General features: G+C 38.8%; 1 protein-coding gene across 6 annotated transcripts in view; it reads left to right on the top strand.

Annotated features, from left to right (window-relative positions):
* The window catches only part of PPM1B (protein phosphatase, Mg2+/Mn2+ dependent 1B), a 61,723-nt gene that overhangs the window by 1,579 nt on the left and 35,210 nt on the right, over positions 1-24,934 (top strand). For 3 of the 6 annotated variants that reach the window (XM_075412878.1, XM_075412877.1, XM_075412872.1), the window contains exons 2-4: positions 14,376-14,491; positions 16,424-16,771; positions 24,605-24,749. The gene's annotated coding sequence lies outside the window, so the exon portion shown is untranslated. The remainder of the gene's footprint in view (positions 1-14,375; positions 14,492-16,423; positions 16,772-24,604; positions 24,750-24,934) is intronic. The other 3 variants (XM_075412874.1, XM_075412873.1, XM_075412875.1) reach the window with 3 other exon arrangements.

Below are 24,934 nucleotides of genomic sequence, written 5' to 3'. Positions count from 1 at the left end.
GTCAGGCAGTGTAAATTTCTGTTTATAATGCACTCTTCTTGTGGGTAAATTTCCAGGGATAACAAGAAAGTGGGGGGGCTTGGGTGGATATTTAGAATTGGGAAAGAATGGTGGAGTCTTTGAAAGGTTTGTGTGTGTCTGAAAAAGGGGGGTAGGATGAATTTATGGGGGTTGTGCATATAGAAGGTGAAGATTATGTTAGGCTATGTATACATGTATGTATCAGGGGAATGGTATTTGTGCAAAAGGGAGACTGGAGTTTTCGTATTGCTGAGTTAGTGGGAACTCTAGTCTGTGTACAGGGAGAGGAGGCAGGCATTTTTGACTGAGGCAGGCCAAAGTTGAAATTTGGGGGGGGGGGGGGGGGGGGGGAATGATGATGAACTAGGTCTGTGGTCGCAGGTGTGTCCTGGGCAGGTGGGAGGCTGTGGGCATTCTTTGCTTCTCTTGGTATGGAGCGAAGTGTTTTACAGTTGTGACAGCCAGTAGAAACTAAAGAAAGTGAATGAAGATGAGGTAATTTCTGACTGTTATGAATATTATCAGATTAAAGGAGGCTACAGTATAGTCAGGGGGTTTCTGTTAGAGGTGTGGGTTTTGTTTATTTTGTTCTGCTTGTTCCACTGGGTAAATTGTCCACTAACTTTCAGGGTAAGCTTTCGCTGAAACTAGCACTCATAATGGTGTTGACAGGTCAGCAGCTAACTAAAAGCAACTTACTGTGGTGTAGACAAGCCCCATGTATGTGTGGGCTCAGAGGCTCAACTGTGTCTATTACATGTATTTGTTATGTGCGTTATATATACCTTAACACTTTAACTGGATGCATGTGTTCAGAAGGTATGAAGTCTTCTGTACTGGGCATATGCTTGAATTTGAAAGAGGGTTAGTGCATAAACATTTGAGGGTTGGAGATCTATGAAAAGATGATCCATTTAGAACAGAAAGCTGTTTGGCTCAGGTGGAAATGAGGAAAAATTGCAAGTGTGTATCCCAAGTTCTGCGGGTTTGTGATAGTATGTGTTACTTGTCTACATAGCCCATCATCTCTTGTTCTACACAGATATTTGGAGGAGGTTGTTATGTAGGATAGGTGGTTTAATTAAGGCACATAACATCAAGATGAGGGAAACAATGTAGTATGGAGAGGGCTGTATAGAGAGTGCATAGAACCAATTTTTCTTTTATCACGTTAGCTGTGAGGTAGGGAAGTAGAGAAAGAAAATAGTAGTCTCATACTAATTCTCCTGGATGATCCAGTTCTCTCCTTGTCCTTGGTGTGGAGTTCTCATTATTCACTTAAACTTTTACAACGGTGATCAGTAATGCGTGCTTCTGGCTAACTAAACTTGAGACCCTGTCTTGCAGAAGTATAAACCCATCACAACTGAAATTAAAGCTTGTGAAATCTGTGTTGAACATAGTCTTTTAAGGTGCTCAGTGTCAAGAACTACCACTCTGAGGGGACGATTGAGAGTAGTGAGTATTTCTTACATGAACAGGTTGCCTCCGTATTACAAAAAGAGAAAGGCAGTAAAAATCCACTCTTAATATTGGATGTAAAAAAACTGTGTCTGTGAAGTATTTGTATTACAATAATGAATACCATTCTTTGGAGCAGGGTTTATTTAGACCCCAGCAAGGGATGGGGTTGTACATAGAACAATATTCAGAGTATTGTCCATCTGGAATGAAGCAAACTGCAGCACACCTAGCTAAATGCTACTGTGATGTGTGTGTGTGTGTGTGGGGATGTTGGTGTGGTTTTTGCTGGTTTTATTTCTGAAAAAACTCTCTGAAAATTGAAATTGATCATTTGGTAGTATCTTGGATCATCAGTCCAGTCGGAATACTTGAATCTGCCACATAGGTCTACTCTGCTGTAGCTTAGTAAGTGGTAAATGGCTGTTTTTTTCCAGTCAGCATCGGAAGATAGCTAGCTAACCACTGTTTTTTGCAAGCACGATCTCTTCCACATGAATGGGAAGAACTTGGTGAAAGAATCTGAGCTCTAGACTCCATGTGTTGATTGTGGAGAGTGATTACTGTAACAGGTCATGCATATCTTTGTGTCCATAGTTGTTGTTTTTCTCTAATATTGATTCTTTCTGGTCACTGCCTTAGTTGTATCAGGTTGCTCTGTTTTGGTTTTGTCTTTTTTCTTTTTTTTATTAATTCTTACCACCTTGTCCAACAGGTTTTTTCCTCTCTCTGAATTCGGTGCTGCACAAGTGTCTCTCTTCACTTCTCTGTGAAAATGGAGAAGCATCCTTCAGACCTTGGGCCTTTTAGCAAACCAAGTGAATCTGAATATTTGTCTTCTCAGTAAATTGGAGGAGAGCAATGGTGATTTATTTGGAAAACTGTTAAAGTAAAATTTTTTAACTTGGCTTTTTCCCTGTTTGTCACTTTTTTCAATCTGTGCTTGTGTTTATGCTGGATCATCTTCAAGATTTGGCTTATAGATTTACAGCGTGTGAACTGTGCCTTCTTCATTCTCACTGCCGTTAGCAGTGTGAATGCAGGATAAATGTTTTATGAAACTTAGAGAGGTCTGGTTTAGCACTCCTCTTCAGATATCCAGTATGCATATAATCTTCAGGAAATTTAATTTCTAAATCTGGACAAGTCATTGCAGGTTCTTAATTTAAAAAAAAAAAAGCCATCCAAATTTGAATAACATCGGACTATAAAAGTCCAGAAAAGAGAAGTCGTTTGCATGGACAGTGAAGGATGTGTCCCTGATGCAGAAATGAGGATGCTGAGTTTCCATAGAGATCATCAAAATTGTTTTTCTTTGACAGACAACTTTGCAAACTCCTCAGCTACTTGGCTGACGTCTTTCACTCTTAGGCAGATATCCGGCATGGGAGACTTTGGTCAAACTGCTTAAAATTTGGCAAATAAATCTTATACAGATTTGTATTTGTATAATGTGCTAAAGCCAAATAAAAATTCTGAATAATTAATGAGTGTCGCTCCAAAAGAAAACTGGTCTGAGAAACTTTGCCTGAGATGGTAAGAAATAACTGAGCTGGTGAGGCTCATCTGAGTTTCTTGAGATGAGTGGTTCAGCTCATCTCAACTTCTGAGAGATTGTTGGCATGATGAAACATAAGGGTGGCCAATGAGTGTAGGTTAAATTAGTCTCCTGGCTCTTAGTAAGACTTACATTGGGAGACGAGGCACAAAGTGTTTTCATGTACAAAATGATAGAAGGGAAAACCCCCTATCTCAGTGGATAACAGCCTTTCTTATAATTTCAGAGGAAATTATTCAGGTCCAGGTATTGTTCTGCTAGGAAAAATAAGTCACCCACAACTCTTTCCCCATGCACCATTAGTTTCTCATTAACATTACTTCAATGTGTTTTATGATGTTATTACATTACGATCTCATGGCATAGGTTCTCTGCATCTTTGATGGGACATAACCTTTTCCTTGAGTTTTCTTTTGAAAGAATAATACAACTAGGTGCTTAAGTTTGTTTTCACTAGACTTAACAGGAATTCAGCTCAGAAGAGCATTGCTTAAGGATGTTTCACACAAGGCTATTGGAGAGCTCAAGATGGCTCTTTAGTGTGTATGGTAATGACAAGTCAATGACCACAAACTTCCAGTTAAGTCACAAAGGAAAGCGTGGGTCTGTCTTTGGAGTTTTCAGGGGATTAGTGTGTCAACAGAAAATGTCTTCAATAATCCTACTTCTGTGTCTGCACCCCCATGTGGGAAGTTGACCTTTACTCAGTGTCAGGCAAACATGGTGCTGCATTGTTAGTATATGAATTAATTGTTTTTATCAAGGAGGTAATGAAGTAATATGATGATGGTTTGATGAGTAGAGGTAACGCTTCATTGTAACTTATTTATATAGTACCACTTTGGCCTATTCTCGCCATTTTGTCTGTCCTGCTAAAGCCAGTTATTATTTGTTCAAAAATCATGATCTTGTATTTAAAATTTTGTGTAGCAAAATAAAAATTGGTGACTGGAGAGCACAAATACCAAATGTTGGAACTATTTGTAAAGAGCTGATATTTTGATTCAAGTGGAAAACTGAAACAATGAATATTATGTTGGTCAGCTTATTCAAAAACAAAAACCCCTCTTATCTGGGCAGCTTTGCTGGTTAAGCTGATGTGCAAGTAATATAAAGCATTATCGAGCACGTGCTGCTCTTTCTTTCCTATCACCAGCTACAGTGGAGCCATTGATGTGGGTTATTGGGTTGTATTTTCATTGTTGTTTAAAAAGTCTTCTAAAACAGACATGGTTACTCCAGGAAAAGGAACACTCAAATTCACAGTGCAGCTCTCCTTTTTAGGGCTAATGAGGTACACCTTGGCAGCTTAAGTCTGTAGGTTTAGTTACTGCTGCTTGAGGCTCTGTTAAATGAATGGGCAGTGTCTGCCACATTGATGATATTTACATTAGCAGGCAGCATGCTGCAACTGAGGAAGATTGTAGAGTGAAGCAGTGAGTTAGGCAGACCCAGTGTCCGCAGTGTGTGTACTTCATGGGGCTTGATTTTAGACTAGTTGTAGTATGGTTCTGTGGACCAAGTATACTCCAAACATTCCTGGGTATTAGGTGTTTTCCCAGAGTTCTGGTTTAGTTTAATCTGAGAGATGCCCAGATCATGCATTTGGAAACTTCTCTGAGATGTGAACTGAAGTACAGTAAGTGCGGTGACACAGATTTACTTTGGAAGTGCACTCCTGATCCAGGTTAAAGTGCTAATGTAAATGTACTGACTGGATCTCTAAAAGGCTTCTTGGAGCACTGCAGAGAGTTGAGCTCTGCGAGGGCCTGGATTCTGCCTTCTCCTGCCTCCTAAGTGCTGTTGTCAGGACTGCAGTAATTGTCCTGCTGCTCTTTGAGTAAGGACTGTGTGTTTATCTTGACTGGTAACAGAATCTCTGTTCCCAAATTACTGTCCCTGGTTTTGAAATTGTGAGTGAAAATGACTGGTGTTAGAACCGCAATAAATTCTGGAAAGTGGTTCTTTCATGGTTCTACTTCGGTTAATCGAGAATGAAACTAGCTGTGTGAGCAGCAGGTTATGAAGCCTGACTTCCTGTGGCTTTGTGTCTTGTGGTTGGATTTTTCTGGGTATACTGTATTGTGAACTCTGAAAGTATTTTCATGTGTTTGGGGCATTATCTGTCCTGTATGTTGGTTTTTGTAACGTAGCTGAGCTCCTGTTGCACTGGTTCTCATGGGGCACTAGTTTTGATCTCTCTCCTTGATTTGACTGTTTATTTCCACAAAACTCATAGGACTTAATTATCTCTGAAATATTTACCCTTATGTTAACTTCTGAATTGTGGCCAGTTTCAACAAAACTTGAGGGGAGGGGGGAGGGACAGGACATACAGAGTAGCTTGGCTTCCTAATGTTGCATTTTATTTATTTTCCACTAATGGTATCTCTTGTTTTAGTGCCTTTTTATATTTACCACTATTTTAAATTTCTTCCAGAAGAGTTAAAAGTATTTCCCTCCCCCTAACATTTCAGTTGACATATCTGGAAGTGGGAAATTATGCAACTTCTTAACAGATGTTAAAAATCTCTTCTGCGTAGGATAGGTGAAGTTCTTGAGAGTGTCCAACATGCTTATTAAACCACCTCCAAATAAATATATGCAGGTCTAAAGTTTGCTTTGATGTATATTTTAGCCTTTTGTAATAGACACTGTAATACACACTGCTACCACATACGGTAGTTTTGGACCATGATTCTAGGAGAGAAGTGAATGAAAGTTTTGAAGATGAATAATGTATTGAAGCCTCTGGAGTACAGCTAGATTGGATTTTGTGGGTGGTGGATTAGGAATTGGAGGGGGTAGGGACCTGTGTTTGTGAAAGCCTTTGTGACCTTGGAAGGCTGCTGAAACTCTAATGCGCTTTGAAAGTTTCCGGATGAGAAATACTGTACTGAAGCTCTGTGGTACTGCAGGCTGAGTTCTGAGAGTTCTGTCTTTGGTGTATAAAGCTAAAGAAATTATTCCTCTTACTTCTATTTTAAGTGGGCCTATACTCAAAGCACTGACTTGAGAGAGCTGCTGTAGAGGTATGAAAGGTGAATCTAGCACAGATGTTACTCAGTTTCTTTCTGTGTCCTTTCTGCTCCTGCTCTCCATTTCTCTAGTGCAGAAAAAATATTTGTTTTATTTGTTGTAATTCCAACAAGAAAATCTCATCCTGGTCAAAAGGTACTCTGCATTTCAGTTTGTGCACAAGACCTCACTTCAGATATGATACGAGTTGCAGGCACTTATTTCTGCTGTCTAACATTGAGTTTGATTCTGTGTGGTCTATTTGAGAAAAATTGTTTATAGCTGATTTTTCAAGAAAAGGATGCTTTTCTTTAGTGTGCATATTCAAGACAAACATGAAATGCTTTTCTTATTTCAGCTGTTGTAAAACTTGAATCCAGATCTAACAGAGGTAGTCCATTGACTCCTTTAGGGAGTGATCAGTCCTGCATCTTAGAAGGCAGAGAAGCTCCATCTAGCTCAATAGAACCCCAGTGCACAATACAGTCTGTTAAGAGTCACGAACATCTCACTTTGGGTGTTGTCAGTAAGAACTGAAGTGGTGCCTCTAAGGAGGTTATTAACAATGTTTAATTACAGGTGGGATTTACAGGCATCTTTAGTGAGTGTTATCCGGTAATTGTGGGACTACTGCCTATAGGTGTATCAGACTGACTCCTCAGATGTGATGTTTATCTGTTTGTTAGCTTGTTGTGTTTTCTCTGTCTTTACCGCTTTTCCAGGAGACATATTACAGCAAGGGATTTTTTATTTCACTTTTCCTTTTCTATGAAATAAAGTCTTTTTCTAATGTTCTTTTATGGGGTGTGTGAAAAATACTGTCGTACTACTAATGATAATATTAAAATACCCAGTACTTGATCTGGATTCATTGTTTCCTACTCTTCTCCTTACTGGTTGCTTAGGTTGGTGGATGAATTTATTGGAATCATCCAAAGTCTAGGTTCTGGCTGATGATGTTACTCTGAGGAGCATGCTTTCTAAACTAGTAGAAGGTTCTGCATAAAACTTCAAATAGTAGGTGTTTTATACATAAGCAAAATGTAAACAATCTTGTGAAAACAGTAGCTAGAGCTGGGGGGAGGGTGTGTGTGAAACCTGTTCTGTAATTCCTCCATAAGTGCACCGCAATCGAACTGCTGTTTAAAACATAACCTAGATATTCATAGGCATTCAGTCATTTAAAAGATGCTTTAATAACAGCAGTTGCTTATTTTGTGGAAGGTTTTTCCAACGAACTGTACTTCAGATTCTGTGCATCTCTTACAATGTAAAGAAACTGGAAGCAGTTTAAGGTGATTCTCTCTTTTAATAGTCGTTTGTGGGATCAAGGAAAAGACAAGCATACCACCTTTGTGGATGACTACGTTGGTAAGGGGCAATATCTGCTAGAGTCAAATAGCTGTGCAGTCTCCTCTGGAGGCAGGCCTTGAGAGCTCATCTGTTTTTTATAAATGGTAAAAGCTATAGTTTAACATTTTCCTGCGTTTTAAAATTGAAGTAATAATTAGGCTTTCGTGTGATGTGAAGAAAGGCATTGTTAAGACTCTGCCGTAGTGACATTGGTGTTTCATATCCTACTTTTATATTATAGTAAATGATAGAATTTATTACACTTCTGTTTCCCCTTCGGTTTGCCTTATGCTGAACCATGTCTATGCTTCTGTATGTTTTGTTACTATATTTCAGTGTGAGAGTGATGGAGGTTAAGAGCAATTGAAGGTCAATATCTAGCTTGTAACATTAAATCTGGTAGGATGACGCCTCAATTTCTTAACTAGAATGCACCAAACACACAATTTTAGGCCAGAAAAGAACTTCTCTAAAATATTTGATGAACTCAGAATAGTGGCTGTTGTTAACCATAGCAGCTTACTATGTGGTTTTGAGTATTTTTGCAGTATTGTTTTAATTTAAAGAAAAAAAGGAAAACTGGCAACTTAGAATATCTGACTTGTGGAGGGAAGGGGATAAGATTAGACTGTCAAAACAATTTGTTATTTTTTTTAACATCAAGTGAAATGGGGCTTGACTTAGAGTCAGAGGGGAAGAAGTAAAATTGAAGTATAGTTCAGGATTCTTGAAATGAGCTCGTGCGCTGCTGTTGCCAATGGCAGGGAACAGAATTCAGCATGGTCAGAAAAATGTCACTGGGGAAAGTACTCTGAAATGTTTTTTTTTAAACCCTTTATTAATTTACATTTGGAAAATATTTTTCTTGAAAAATACTGTATATTTTCAGATATATTTAGTGACCATGATATTCTCAATCTGAAGTTTTCTATACATCTGAATCTGTACAGAGGGAAAGTAGGGCTGCATGTAGGAAAAGCACTAGTCAGTTACTAGTTGCAGTGTTCTGTTCAGGGTTACCAGATTCAAATGTGTTTTGTATAAACACAGAAACTTTGGGTAGCAATTCTGTAACTGAAGTAACTCTTTGTTTAAAAGTATCTCAAGGTTTGTCCAGATTTGAAACCTGATTATGTTGTCAGTTTCACAAATACAAAGCTAATGTGGAAAGCTTCTTAATATGCCTTTCCATATTGTCCCTTCCTCCATAAGTCTTGTTTGTTTGTTTATTGAGGCACTGATTAACACAGCAGCTCTGGCATACAAAGCAAGCATGACAGCTTAGGTATGTCATGAATTGTCCAATTTGTGCTTGAAACCTTTCTAAAGTAAGTAATGGTCCTAGAACAGTGTATTGGAATCTCCATCATCCTTTTCTGCTATTTGTCATCTTTTTAGTAATCATCTTAAGCTATCACTAGTACAAAAAGTACAACCTGGACTACCTGTGAGAGAACTTTCTTCTGCACTGCTTATTTTGTTCCAGTTTCAGAGCTGTTGATTCTTTCCACTTGGTGTTAATACTCTCCTTTCCTTGGGTCAAAGTCTGATACTGTTACTGCAGGAGAGAAACTGAAATGAGGCAGAAGAGGAAACCGAAAGCAGTGTTCTTAGTGAGGGAGAAAACTACAATGCTTTCTAAAGGACTGAAGTCATAAATTCACTGAGAACGTAAGCTAATCCAGAGCATGCTATTCATGGAGGAGTATTCTTCCTTATTCTCTTACCACAGGGTTCAATTTTCTGTTCATCACGTGAAATACTTTTATCAGCAGATATGCAGTCTCTTATCAAATTCTGCTGTTTGCCCCTAGCCTACTGGAATTATTTGCCTTTCAGAGGTTTCCTAACTCTTGGATACTGGCATGGGTAAAAACCAACAAATATAATTTGGCCATTGACGTTTGTATTGCTGGGTGAGATGGGGAGGAGCTTCTTTGTATTATTCTTCATTCGCTCTCCTTATTGTTGTTGATGCGTAGTTTCTTTGAGCTCATATTCTCCTGTTATGTCGCTTGTTGAGAAGGTTTGAGGGGGACTGGGAGAAGCTTTATTCTGTAGTGTTTTTCCCTGAACTGTATAAAAGCTTTTGTTTTCCTCCCTGAACTTTGTAAAAAGTCCTGCAGATAGAGGAAAGCTTAATTCATGGCATGATCTATTCTTATTATGGATTTAAGGTGTCATGGAATTGGTAGACTCACATCACTGTTGCTGACGAAGTGAAGATTCCTAGAAGGTCTTTGGATGACTGAAAGCATGTACTTGGACTAAACTGCCATGTTCAGAGAAGGAAAGGAAAATTAGAGTGGGCTGATGTGACCCAGAATAGTTTTTCCATTAAGAGGGGAAAACACAGTAATGCTTGTTTGGTTCAACTGCCAAAGGGTAGTGCCTTCACAACCCTAGAGACAGGACAAAGGTAAACCCAGCATGGTTGAAGCAGCTAGCGTGTAATTCAGTTGAAGCTGAGTTTTCAATTCTGAATTTCTTCTATGTTGGTTTCTAGTCATTAGATCTTATGCTACCTCAGTGAGAGTGCTGGGCACTAGATATATCTGCTTCCTTTGTCAGCCAGGCACTGTTGTTATTTCTTTGCAGCTGTTTAAAAACAATGGATGTAACATCTGGGAAGCTGGCTCACATAATGTACACAATATAGCTTTGTTTTTGTCTCTTCGTCGTGGGGAGTTCATTCTCTCTTCCCAAACAGCTTTCTGCTACATGCTGCCTAGTTGGTGACCATCTGGTATTCCTCTTCTTAGTTAAAGGTGCTTAGAATCGTTTGTTTTTTTCACCACTTTTCAATGTTGATACAGTACAGAAAAGGGAGTTCTTGTTAGGCCTCTGTATGCACGCAGCCATTTGCTTCTGGAACCCACTCATAATCTTGACTGTTTCATTAAGGAAGAGGTTTTCGTATAGTTACCTAAGTATGTTAGTGCTGCTGTATTTCTGCAGTCTTCTGCCTCTGACCATGTGCTTCTCTTCCTCCTCATGCTGATACTTGACTGTGTCTCCGCTCATGGTGAGAGAGTTATGCGATGTGTGTATGTTGGGTATTGCTGAGGTTAATTGTCTCTTAGTTTAACTTCTTGAATCAGCCTTATACGTCAGGATATGAGAGCAACTACTGATCCAAAAGTTGGAGTATGAAGTACGCGTGGCAGGAGGTCAGCTTACAGCAGTTACCAATTTACCTTAGCCTAACTTGTTGTAAGACTTCACTGTGAGATGTTTCAAAGAAGGTTCTTTTAAGGTGTTATTATTAACATTGGTTCTTAACACTAATTGTCTGGATATCCGATGACCTATCTTGCGAGTAGAAGTCCTAAATTTACTTGGAACATTACTGCTGATGAAGAGAAGATCGTACTGGAAGTCATATAACTGTGACAGTGTTAGCAGTGTCAGAAGCTGTGTTACAATCCTAAAGTAAAAGAGCATGTAATTAAATGTTGATGTTAAAACCTCTATTGTAACTAAATTAAAAATGCCCGTTGTCTTCTTGATTTTCCCCAAATGCATAGCCTGCTACAGATGTTGATACGACTCCCTTTGCAGCAGTCGTTCTGGTTTAATTAAATATCAGCTCTTGCTGACAAGAATGTCTTTATTCTGTAGGCACATGAGAATACAGCAGAACCCAAAACTTTACATAGAACGGTCATGGTAAGGAGTTTGCCAGAAAGTTCCTGAGCGAGTCAGGCTGTTTTTCTGTGCTTTTTGTCACGTTTGCAAATGTCCCTAGGGGATAAGATGACTGCCCCTGCTCATCCTCTGTGGAGTTGGCATTGTTCACTGCTTAATGTGAAGCTGGAATATCTTATCGACTCCCTGATTCAAGCATAGGTTTTGGGGAACTGCAAAGGGACTGAAGTATTTCGGGTGAAACATGAGTAATCTCATCACTGGTAAAGACTAGAGTTTGCAGTTGTTTGTCAGGTGCTGACTGTTTTTGTGTCCAGGAGTTCCTGAATTTGTTCAAGTTCAGAGGTTTCAGTAAAATAGATTTTCTTTCAGTACACTCCAGGAGAAATTCAAACAATCTGAAAAGGTGTAAGCAATCTGAATTTCAGAAATTTTCTAATGTGCATAATGAAACATGTTTAAGTTTTCTTGACCATTTGCTGTTCTTTTCCACTCCTTTCTCATCCCTTCCTCTGCCACCAGTTTCTATAATAAATTTTAGGTAGAGTTATGAACATTAAGTTTTTCTTTTCATAACCTCTGCTATTACTGTCTTGTTGCCAGATACCTTGAAAATTAGCCAGAAACTCAATTGTTTGATGGCTGTGTTTATCTGTTGAGACCTGCTTATTTTTATGCACAGAGTTCTTATATTTAGGCTTTGGAACATTTGAATTCTACAAATTGTTGAAGCCTAGAGATGGTTCCTGTTGACTGTATCAGGCATCCTTGCTATGTTATGTAATAAAGATGACTTCCTATTTCACTTGATAAAAGCATTAAATACTGCTTTACCTGGGTAGCACTATCAATAAGTATTTTGTATCAACCTGTAGCAGAACATTTCTGGGCCCTTGAAAAAGGAGATGACTGGAAATTGTCAGCGTGGCTTTACCGTGGATCAGTCATGCTTGACCAACCTGACTGACTTCTGTCAAATGACTAGGTCTTCAGCTGAGAGGAGAGCAGTGGATGTTTTTTTACTTTGACCTTAACAATGATTTTTACTGTGTCCCACAGCATACTCCTGTTTATGGTCTGAATGGGAGGATGACTAGACAAGGGAAAACTGGTTGAAGAGTCATATTGGCGGGTGGCTGATGGTTCATACTCGGTCTGGACAGCAGTTAAACTGGAGCTCCTCAAGGGTCTGCTGTGACCTACTCTTTTTTTAATGTCTTTTTCAATGATCTGAGGAGGAAGTGGAATGCACCTTCCTCAGGTATGTGGCAGACACAGAACTGGGGGGCTCAAAGGCAGGTCAGACATCCTGAAGTACTCAGAAAGGCTAGAGGAGTGGGCCCATAGGAATCTGATGAAGTTCAACGAGGGCACATGCCAAGTGCTGCTTCTAGGATCAGTAACCTTCCTGCAGTGCTACAGACTGGTTGGGTTGTAGCTCGGCTGAGAAGGACCTAATTCTGCTGAACAGTAGGCTGAATACAAGTCAGCAGTTCACCCTGGTGGTGATGGCAACAAACAGCTTTGTTCCCTCTTAGTTGACATTTGTTCTGGACGCTCCCAAACCACATCTGTAATACTGTGTCCAGTTTTGCTCCTGTTCTCCCTACGTCCAACAAGAACAACGCTGATAAGCTTAGGGCAAGTCCACCAAGATGGTTCGGGAGCTGGAGTACGTGACCTGTGAGGGGATACCGTGAGAGCCTTTTGTGGCCTTGTTTACCCTGGAGAAGAGATGCTTAGGAGGAACCGGATACCAACCATCTGGTATGTACAAGGATGGATACCAAGAAGATGGAGCCAGTCTCTTTATGGAGATGCACAGTGGGAAGACAAGAGACAGTGGTCATAAATTGAAATGAAAATGAAATACGTTGAAAAATTCTTACTGTAAGGGTGATTGTTAATAGATTATAGGAGGTAACCTTGTAAGGCTCTGTGGAGGTTTTTAGGATCTGGGTGGATAAAGGCCAAACCAGCTGGTGAGGAGTTCAACATTCACTGCACTTTGAGAAGGAAATTGAACTGGATGACCTTGTAGGTCCCCTCTGCTCTGAATCATTCTTTGAAGAATCACCTATGGCAGGGACCTAAGTAGCCAAACTAATCAATACATTTTGTTTTGTTTGGAAGCTTGATTACTTTTGTGAGGGGCATTTATTTCTGGTGTTCCTAATTAAAATAGCTTGAACATAATCAGTTACTCTTGTTGGCTATTTCTGATATTAAGCATAAGTTACCTGAAACCTACCTATTGAGTAAGCATGGAATAAGCAAGGTATATTCATTGAACAAGCTCATTTCATCTAAGAAAGAAAAGAGAAATACTCTAGGATCACAACAGTAAAAGAAGTTTTAGAACTTTATAGTGATGAATATGTCTTGTCTCTCACTTGCTTTCACGCATTACTCTGAACCTTGTTGTAATCAAAGCAATTTGTAGAGCATTTGTTGTTTGAAGTTACTGGGGGGAAAGAAAGATACTGGAGAAGGAAACTAAATCTCAGTTTCTCTGAGGTTGGTTCACTTCCCTCTTTGTCCAGGCCTGTCAAGAGAAGCTGTCATCCTAGTTGCTACATGTAGACATCTCTGAAAGAGGAGAAGGCTTTACTCCCATTTGTGCTGCAGAAGTTACATACTGGTATATCTAGTCATAGTGGGTTTAGCTGTGATAGCCCTCTCCTGCATTTGTGAGAAAAGCAACTTTGTTTCTTTCTCATGACCACGATAATTTTGGTCAATAGTCAGGTGTGTTTCTGCTTTTGAATTTGAAGAAGTCTGTAGTGGCTTCTTTGTCATGGTGCTTTAGAGTAAGTTTGAATCTCAACTTTTAGTCTTTTTTTTTCCTTCAAGTCCAGGATCTGGATATAGTTTTACAAATGATTGCATTAGTATGCCAGACTTTTCCATCCTCTCTCCACTTAAACATGCATGCATATGCATAAATGTGTGCAGGCTCTCTCTGTCACATGGTTGTACATATTCCTGGCTTGGAAATGGAGTTGCTTACACCTCTGTGGAGGTGGTACATACTGACAGTGGGAGTTTTTTGGCAAGTAGTGGCCATGGAATGGTGTAGCTTAGATCACTTCATACTTTCATCTCTAACAAGTGAAAGGCATTCGTGTGATCTTTTGCTGCATTACCTTAGACATGTAGGAACTTCTTGGCTAACTTGGCACCGTCAGGGGTTCATGTATTTTATTAGTTCCAGTCTAGAAGTTGCTACTAAGCAGTTCTTGAGCTGTAGATTTTATTGAATATTGTGTTGAACTAGGAGAGAAATTAGTCAATTCTTCCATGTTACTAATTTCAGACTCACAGGGTCTTCTGCTTTGTTCACCGCTAATATACAAGAAGGAGTCTCCAAAGTGAATCTTTACCAGAAGGACAAAGATCTGGAAGAAGTTTGACTTTTGTACTACGTCCAAGGTAAGACTTTCAAAATTGTCCGTGATTGGATGACACAAAGCATGAATACTGAGGCTTGCAAAATGGTACTACTTCTGCGTTCTTGGCTTCTTGCATATTATACTGTTGCTACAGAATATGATGAATATTTAATTAAGTATTAAATAGTGCTGCATAATTCTGTGGAAATACACTAATGATCAGAGGTGTGTAAGCTAGCTGTGGCTGTGTTCCTTAACTAAAATAGTGAAGTAGGTCACTACATGTAACTAATGTTTACTATGCAAAGCTGTCCTTTGGGTAGCATAGGTGTTCCCATTTCTAAAACTGCTGCACTAAGTTGCATGATATAAAATGGAATGTCTTACTAAATTGGTGGTGTCTTAGCAACTTTTTAGTTTACTTTAAGGTCTTGTGCTGAGCTTGTAATTTTTCTGTGAATGCAATATTATAGCTCTTGAATGATGTTTCCGGTCAATTTCAAAATACCAGAAAATAATTGGGAGTCAGAGGGCAGAGTTGTTGCATTTTGGAAGGAACAGTAGATGCATTACTTCAAGCACCTATACAGTTGTCATCTGTCTGCAAGTTAGAGCACCAGTCAAGTGGTAGGAGCCATTAACGTCATTCAGCAGAGTGATACTATTGCCTTCAGCTTCCATGCACAGTTTAACAAAATATTTAATAATGTTTCTTGTGTCATTCCCACACCACCCCTAGGGAAGAGCGGAGGATATAACAAGGACTAGGGGGATAAAACCTGTAGCAGACAAAGGGGAATTCCCTTCAGTGGGACCAGTCTTGGGGAGAATGTTGATGGACTGTCCTGTTGACTGAGCTAGCGTTGGCATTCAAAAGGGAGGAACTGAAAAAGTGGCTCAGAAGAATGGAGAGGCACATAACTATCCCTTGCAGAGATGATAGTGTGTGTGTAAGAAGGGGGATACAAGGCCATGGTATCCAGCCATAGAACAGATGGTGGAGACATTCACATGGAGCCACTCAGAAGGACGTAGGAGATGTTTTGGGGACTGGAAAGTACAAGTAGCACTTAATGTAGGCAGCTGGTTGCCTAATGCTAGCTCTTCAGTTTTGGGGGGATGGAAACCTACTGAAATTGGCACTCATTGTGCTGAATTCAGCACCTGTTTGAAGGCTCAGATCAGCAGTCTTCTATTCATGTACCTATTTCTAATTTGTTGTGACTGTGTGGTTCTGTTTTTTATATAGTAGGTTTTACTGAATTATCTGTGTAATCCCCAAGCTGAATGTCTACTTGTCTTTTTAAACTGCTGAATTAATCAGATTTTTGCAGAACGACAAGTGAAAGAGCCTGAATACTTAAGATCATTCCTTTGTGTGCCTTGATATGTTTTTTTATGGATACCTAATTTAATCCAGACAGTTTGTTAAACCTAGTATAGAATACGTGCCGGTTAACCTTTACGTGCAGTAAAGTGGTAAGACTAAGATGCGAGCTTTGGAAGATAGAAACCGTTTTAAAATATCTTGACATGTTGCCTCTATAAATGGGATGACAAAGTAGGGTGTCTGCCACCTTACTGCAATTAATGTAGTTTTTAGTGCGCCTTTCTGCTAAGATGTTCCCATCACCATTCAGTCCAGCAAGGGCATATCTTGCAGCCAGCAGTGTACAGGAGCAGTAATCTTTGGTGGAGCTGGAGATGATGTCTTAATCTGTGTTATCCAAACTTGCCTGCAGCTGATGTCTGACCTGATGAATAGCATAAAATGAATGTTAAATTATTAACATGCTTGCTTCCTGGAACCCTTTTTGCTGTCAAGTCTATGTAGACCTATCATTACTGCATTGACTGCCTGTAGTGCCCTTAAGCACCTTCTCTAATATTGATTTCTTGAAAACTGACACGGTCTTATTGCATGTTAGTTTTAACATTCTTATTGATAAAATCGCCCTTTGAATTTTTGCAGGTATAGTTCGACACGTATTGTGATACTTGCATAGTGGCAAAATTAAAACAGTTTTTACTCAATGGATATATTTGAAACTTCAGCATTGAAATATATTGCAAATCAAGAGAGTTTAAACTGTATTGATTAAAAGTGAGTCAAAGTGATTTATTGTGAAACTAAAATTGCAGTACCAATTGGACAAAACTTTGAGTATTTAAGCTTGCAAGCTGCCAAATAGCTGCTTCTTGCCAAGTACTCCTCTGTTTAGATGACAAGTGAAGCAGTTCAGATAGCCTCAATGCAGACACCTGAAAAAGATTCCATGTGTCCAGGCAACGATACTGGAGACTGCTGCCAGAAAAAAAGGTAATGGAAATTTGCTTCAATCTGCAGTTCCTAGAGACAGTAATTTTTTTAATTAGTCTTCAGACTTTTTCTTTAAAAGTTTCTCTAGCCTGATGGAGAAGTAGAGGAGGAAGTGCTGTGTTCTCTGAGGCAGTCTAACAAGCCATCTGTGATCTGGAACCTAATTTTCTATAAAATGCTGTGCATTGAATAGTATTTACCATGTGATGACAGGTATATTGTTATGTAGGATCAACTGCTTCTCTTAAGCATTTGTTTATAACTGCCTTAAAAATGCTTTGAGATAGGGCTTATGTGAAATGAACCAAATCAGTTCAACTGTGTTGTTTTAGGAAGGTGGTAAATCTGCGTTAGCAATAAGGGAGTGACTTTCTCGGGAAACAGACCCTCTTAAAAATTTTGAGATGTCTTTACATTTCTAAATGCTGATTCTTTTCATACTAATACGGTACTGTTACTTCAGTAACTTGGCTAATAGGTAGAAAAAATTTCTTAACATGGAAGAGACTAAGGAAAAAAATGTTCTAAAACTGTAATTGAGGTATAAAAATAACTACGTGTTCTGGCAATTCATATTTTGAGGCTTCAGTTCTTGTATTATTTAAATCAGTTCTTTTGGAAGATTGTGTGTGTGTGCTGTTAGTTGACATAACAGATGCTTGAAATATCTCTTTCCAAGTTGGATGCTTTGCAGTAAACATTAAAATGCCTATAGTGTAGTAAATGTTAATATTTGGCAGCATGTAGTACTGGTGTTCTTATGTTACTGATTTGAATGTGCTAGTGATTGTTTTTATGGTGTTTAATGACCTTTTTCGCTTTTAATTTTAACTCCTTGTGTGTTTAAACCTAGCAAGTGGCAACATGGCTAAAAAAGCCACAAATAGATCCAAGTGATTAAGTAGTGTGGCAGAGAATTTATGCCTCCTGTAACTGTCTGCACAAGAATGTCAGCTATGTCCAACCTTTTCTGATCTGCTGTGATGGCTCAGTTTTAGTTCATTTGTATATGAAGACTTACCATTAGAGGATGAGGGAAGAGTAACAACCAACCTTACTTGCATTCTTGTATCGTAAAGACATTAAAAACCACTCTTGCTATGCCTTATAAATTTGATACAACTTGATTTCTGTCATTGTCAAACATATCAACATCAAGGAATTCTTACTGTATTTTCTGCACCTGGTTCTAACTAAAATATTGTAGTTTTCCTCATTTCTCATTCTGCTTCGTGGCATCTACATTTCTTCTACATTTTGGGTATACTTGTGGTCCCACTTAGGGTTGTGTGTATTAGGTATGTAAGATGGAAAAATGGGATTAGTTGATATGCAGGTATTGTAATGGTCTGATTCCCCTGATAGAAGAAGTGGGATGCTATTGTGCCTTTGAGAACCCTCACTGGGACGTTTTCTCTAAATACAAGATCTGTACAGGAAGGCTTGTTGTGGAAACAGGGTTTAAGCTTTTTTCTGTCAGGAGCAGCAGAAATATATGATATGGTATAGAAGATGAGAAATTCCTTCTTGGCTGCATTCATAGTAGCCAGACTTTATTCAAAGCTGACTTGTTCTAAATACATTGCTTGCCACTAGATGCTAGGGTGAGATTCTCCACACAGATAAAAATTAACTTTTTGGGAACTATAGCTGTTAGCAGGCTTAGAAATCATTGAAGATTTGTGCAGAGATGAATTAGTCAAGAAGTTACGGAAATTTTACATGCTGGTCACCATAACAGGTGACTTATGCAGAGAATCCGTTCTTCAACTTCATGAGCATTTCTGACAAGAGACTTGCAACGATACCAATCCTTTGAAAACTATCAAACTTTCTGGCTATATCCTACAACTAATGCATCTTAAAATTTTGAAGCTGTCACCTTTGCTATCTTAACAATAAAAGTAGATAATTATATCAAGTTTCTTGATTCTTTATCCTACACTGTTTTGAAGCTGATAACAATCTTTATTATCCAAATGCACATACTTGTGACAGGATTAACCAATCTGAAATCTGCTGCCTTCTCTGATTTTCCTGACAACAGCTTCTGTAAGTGTAGGACCGTAAAGAACTCTGAAGGTGTTGTCTTGAAAGGCTTAGCAAGAAAGGGCTAAGCCCTTTCTACTGCATAATCAACAGAGAAAGTTTTTATTTGCAAGATTACTTCTGAATTTGAGTAATACCATAGTTTGCTAACACCTTGCTTTTCTCCTGGGGAAAGGAATGACAAGCTCTGGATGCTTTTTAATACTGCTGTGGTAGCTAAAGTGGATGAGACAGCTCACTCCTGTGTGAAGTGGCATGTGGTTTAGGGACATGCTGTTTCGGCCCAGAGGACTTCTGAATAGATATGCCCTGTAATGTTATCGGATGACAGGTGTGATAGATTCTTTCTCAGCACATTTAACCAGTGCTCAGCCTGTGACTTCTGCTTGTTTTAAGCAGATGGATATTTACAAAATCCAAGTAGTCCACCTGGAGTGACTGTGTGTTTTTTTTTTTTTTTAAATGTTGATTTGAAGGCCAGATGTTCAGAGGCAACAAATGGACAGATGGTTTCAAACTGACTCATTAGCTGTTGCTACCTATGTATCCTAGCTAGTAAGATGATGATAAATTTACCTTGTGGAGATACACCATAGGAATGTGCTCAAAAAATAGGCACTTCAGTAATAGTAAACAAGATCTGATGATGGCCCTGCAGATCACTCTGCTGTGCCTGAGCTGGAATTTTGAATCCTTATCAGGAAGATGGATGTTTGCAGACTCTGCCCTTTGCATTAAGAAGGAAAAGAAAAAAAGAGAAAAAAAGAAAAAAAAAAAAACCCACACCACAAAACCATAAACCCATGCAGAATATAAACTCATATTCCTCAATCTGCAATTCGTGGATTGCTGTGGAAGGCAGAATGTGTATCTAGCACTGTACTTACACTACAGCCATAATGTAAGATATGATAAAAGCTACTTAGTGACTTTTGCAAGCTCTTCTCCAGAAAGTCCTAGCAGCCCCAATAAATACGTTTGATCAAAGTAGAAGTCCTCTGCTTCTAATCCTTCTTCGTGGTTTCGAGATATTTTGCAAAAGACCACTAACATATAAATGCAATACATTTTAACTCTTGAAGATACTCTCTTCTCCTTAGTTCACCTAAAGATCAGATAACTGAAAATGAAAAAGGTTTGTACTTGGATATTTTTACAGAAGCATGTTAGGTGGCCTTTCTCTTTGGCATTTGTGAAACTGGATGTTTGAAAAGCTGTCCAGCATAACTGATTGAGAGATGATTCCATATTTCTGTGCTTGAGTTATGCTTAGCATAACTGATCTGTTACAGGAGGAGAGAGGAGTGCTTGCCAGCGATCTCACGGTAGGCAAATGTAGATTGCATATGTCCATTCTGAATTCTTGTAAGGCTGGCTTTTGGTTTTCCTTCATCTTCTGCTTGTATAATTCAGCAGAGTTTGAGTTACTCATTGGCTAGATGAGCAGGCTCTGCTTCAGGCGTTCACTTGTACCAGCATAGCTATCTATGTGGCTGAGCAACAGACATTAGTGCGGAAACAGGAACAAGCTGCTGAGAGCAAATATTGCTTAAGCTACCGCTGCTGCCAAGACATTTACATAGCCATAACACTTTACTGATCTAAAACTTGCCTAAAAGAGAATTACAGGGAATTTAGGAATTAAAACGTGTCTTACAACTATGTATTAAAGATAGGTCTGCAGGAAAAAAATTCAGAATAGCTTTTGTAACTGCTTTCTAGATGTACCAAAAGGCAGGTTACCAATGCTGTAGCTTAAGTCCACCATTTGTGAGGTGCTATTTAAAAGTACGGACCTAATTAGAATGTGAAGTCCATACTATTACTAAGCTTTTAGACTAGCGTAAAATACTAGTGTGATAGTGTGTTGTGTGTTCCTGTTGGAAATTATTCAGCCTGAATAGTTCAGGTGACTAACTGGCAATAAAAGTTTGAACTGCCAACTTCAAACTGCTGAACTAAATTTTCACCAGAACCCCAAGAAAATTTATTTCAAGGCATTTAGCTTTTTAAGAAACCCTGGATATTATTTCTAAAATGTGGTGGAAAGATACCACTGTACTTTTTACAAAACCGTAATATTAGTTCAACTGCTTTAGAAAAGATAAAGCACTTGAATTGCTTCATAGAGTTTTTAGTTTCAAACTTCTGTTCATTCTCCTTCCTTTAATTGTTGTAATAATGAGCATTTTAATGCAGCTTCCACATTTGAAGAAGGAGGAAAAAACTCACAACAAACACCACACCCACAAAAACATAAATCAAGGCTTTGCCCAGTTTTGGTTGATTAACAATGTTATTTTATAGAACCAAGAACCATTTAGCAAATGCAGAGAGAATTCATTATCCTTATATTACAAAGGATGAACAACTTTCTTTTTGGGGTGAAAGCTGTATGTTGTCTCAAGTAATTGCACAGAAGTTAACTCCTGTTTTAGTTTGGGCTTTATCATATACGTAGACTAAGGAAGAACTACTACGTGAAATTGCAGCACAGCTAGTGCACTCCTTTGGTGTGTGTTCCTGTATTACTGGAAGAATCGGGTAACCCAGTGAATGCCTCTTAGGAGGGGGATGTTATCTTACATTTATCGTGTGGGGAAGATGCAGTTGGGAGGTTGCAGTATACTAGCTGATCTGTGGTAAGCTTACACTATTGCTCTTTTCCTTCTCCCTCCTAGTATCTTTTACTTCTGCAAAATCTTTTGCTGTCTTCTGCGTAAACCAATTTACAATTCTGGGGGATGATATTGGCAGTGGTGGTATTGTCATGTCATAAGGTCAGTTATGACATATTAGATTATAGCTCTTTCTGTTGATGTTCAGGGGAGTAGCTTGATTTGTTTGTTTACTTGTTTTAAAACAGCAATGATTTGGTTGTCCATAAAAGGTCAGAGTCATAGCTGACTGTGGAGCAGAAGAAACCCAGTGTTTTTGCTGGTACTTCTCTGACCAGAGTCTGGAAACTTGTAAAGGACTGGATGTTGTAGTGTGTTTTGTTTGTTTTAAACGTTAGGATTCAGCTCGGGGATTATTGGTGCTTTGCCACTAGGGTTATTAAGCATGTATTCAATCACCAGGAAGACCAGCATTTGATTCCTACCCTTCTGTAAAATAACATGGTAGGGTTCTTGAAATTTGTCTAGACTGCTTTTTTTTTTTACGTGCTTTCTAGCAAATGTTGGCTTTACTTCATTAGCAGTGATTTACTTAAGATGGCTTTGGCTGCATAGTGTTTCCCCTCTGAAGAAAATACTGTAAACACGGTGAAATTAAGATTTTTTTATTAGGTGAGGAATATTTAAGTTGTATTCAGTTAAACACTGTTCTACCATAGAGTACTGGTGTCTTAGGAGCAAAAATTGTGAATGTTTACTGAACTAACTTAGTTCTACTGAAATATGAAGTGTTTACATACCTCAAAGATTTAAGGAGCCCAGATAAAACACGTAATACATCTCAATTTTGTTAAGCTTTTAATATGAAGCATTCATCTTTATTCTTGTGATGATTTATTCTTTATGATTAGCAATCTGGATAAAACCATTTGATTTGTGTATGTGAGCATTTTCTATGTACAAATTGTTGGGGGCTGGATATAATAGCTTGTTAGGCTGAAGCTAAATCATGAATCTAAGAGTCTTATCCTATGGAAAAAAAATTATGCGGCTTATTTGGAGAAGTAAGAGTCACTGCTGTGCAAAAGTCAGTAGGAGCGATGTCCCCTCTTTGTGCAGCGTTTGGTGGTGGAGTATATATGTTAATATATTTGCTATATATTTTCTTATATTTTTGTATTTCGAGACACAAAATACCTGTATTTCTTACTTCTGAGAATTAGTGTAGATAGAATTTGAGTGAGAAGGACCATATTCTGGGGTAAGATGCTCTTGGCCCAAAATATCTACCTTTGAATCTGCGCTACTCTAAGCAACCTGGCTCCCGGGCTGAAAGTCACCCTTGTCTAATGAATGCTCTCACATCCTCTGTAGAGCAGAAGGATTTGGGAGGGGTCAAGCCTTTTGCTTCTGGGAAGCATGATGCTTGTCTTTGGTCTGCTGTTGTGAGTCAACCACTTCTAAAGGCTATGGAGTAGCATCAGAAGAACTGAGGCTCTCAAGCACTTCATCACGCAAGCACCCTGTACCCTCACAGTTAAAGGGCTCTTCTGAAGGGAGTTGCATTTTGTGTTCATGCCCTAGTCACTAGTAGAGGGAATTCAGCTGTTTTGTACAACTTTGTGAATCTACGCTGCTTGTGGGTTTTGTTGTTGTTCCCTGCCCCCCCCCGCCTCCCCCCCCCCCCCCCCCCCCCCGAATTTCTTGGATGTGGGAACAACTTTTTTTTACTGATAAACTCTTGAACTTTTTTGCCATGTAGTCCAATACAATGATTTAGGATACTTGCTGTCTAGTTCTTTCAAAATACTTTTTTCAGAGTTCATTAATGATTTAGTGGATGCTGCTTAAGGTGTAGTTTCACAATACTCTGAGCAAATCTGAGTGGGCAGCAGCTGCTGGTTCTGCATTTCTAGCATTGGCACTTGTCTGATCCTGCATTTCTTAAGGTGGTTCAGAGAGCTCAAGTGGCAGGAAATAATCGACTTTTTCTGGCTTAGTTTGATTCCTTTAACCATCTATTCTCTTGTGGTGCCTAAGAAGAGAGAATGTTGGGGAAAATACAGGGCTTGCAGCAGTGTAACATTGCAGGCATGAAACTTACTGGACTTCTGCAATTCTTCAAACAGTAGTGAAATATTCCTCCATTTGAGCAGTTTCTTGCTTGTGACACTTGCTGATAGTTGAAAAGCACTATGTAGTGTTTCAAAGAGGCAAGCCATCATGAAATGTTATCATACTCCATTCTTCGGTCAGTGGGCTTAAAGTTAAGGTCTGCAGTATGTCCCCTTTATCACTCATTCAGCTCATCAGAGTGCCATAATCATTTTTAAATCATCAGTGTTACAATAAGGCTTGTATTTCATGCCCCAGACAAAGGTGGCTGTCACAGAATTCTTCCTGCAGTAGTTCCTTCTGCCAGTGTACTGTCATGGTAACTTCCGTAAGATGCAGTGGTTTATAAGATTAAATATGTGGTCCCTGATCCATGAAGGACTTTGGGCATTTATGTCCTATTCAAAACAATGGGTAGATGCCTAGATGGTTTTGCTGATACACACATCTGAATTGTTAGTTATCTGCTACTTTTACATTTTAACCTGAATTAATGATTAATTTTATAGAAGCTACTTTTAAAGAAACATAATGATTCTTATTTCAGAGGAGCTGAAATATTTTTACAACTGAAGCTTATTGCTTTTGTTTTAAACTCTTGTGCATTTTTACATCTAAGCAAGCAGAATAGAGCGTACAAATTATACATGTTGCATTTGGTGGGTCCAAGTCTTGTCAAACACTAAAGGAGAGGCATTTGAGCGGGTGAATAAAATTAAGCAAATAGCACGAATGTTAGCAGGCACGCAAAAGCTGTTGCTTCTGTTACTGAATTTAGGGACTTGAATGCCAGGTAATAGGCAAGATGACTTTTTAAGTGCTAGTTTGTGCTGGTGAAGGAAATGGGGGGAAAAAATAAATCTGATTCTTTGTTATCATGAATCTTTCATGTGGTGTTTAGAGAGTGTACTGAAAGGTCTTTTGACATCCAGACATAGCTTTAGTTCGAGCACCTCAATTTAGGAAAAAGTTGTATTCATGAAAAAAATTCATGTACAGATCTGTTGTAAACCATCCGGAGTAGCTAACTACTTTCTTTGTTTCTTTCTAGGAAATACCAAAATAAAGCAGATGTTGTGTCCTGTACTTCTATCTCAAGGTTTTGCAAGTCATTCTGTTATGTGCTTTTTGGCAGCAGGAATGTAAACTAATTCTTTCAGCACTGAACTGGAACCTTGACAAGGTTACAATTACAGGTAAGAGTAAATTCTGCCACTTGGAAATCTATGGGAAGGTATAATCGCTTTTGCTTTCACTGTGTTTAAATTTGCAATATGTAATTGACCAAGAATTCAATAGAAATTTCAGAACAGATTGGATAAAAGGATGTGACTTTTTTTCTTTAAATGCATTTGAATTTTGCTTAATCTTGCTTTCAACA

Source organism: Opisthocomus hoazin, chromosome 2 (genome assembly GCF_030867145.1).
Source record: "Opisthocomus hoazin isolate bOpiHoa1 chromosome 2, bOpiHoa1.hap1, whole genome shotgun sequence".
In the NCBI taxonomy this organism is placed as follows: domain Eukaryota; kingdom Metazoa; phylum Chordata; class Aves; order Opisthocomiformes; family Opisthocomidae; genus Opisthocomus; species Opisthocomus hoazin.
This window is presented reverse-complemented; position numbering and strand designations above follow the sequence as displayed.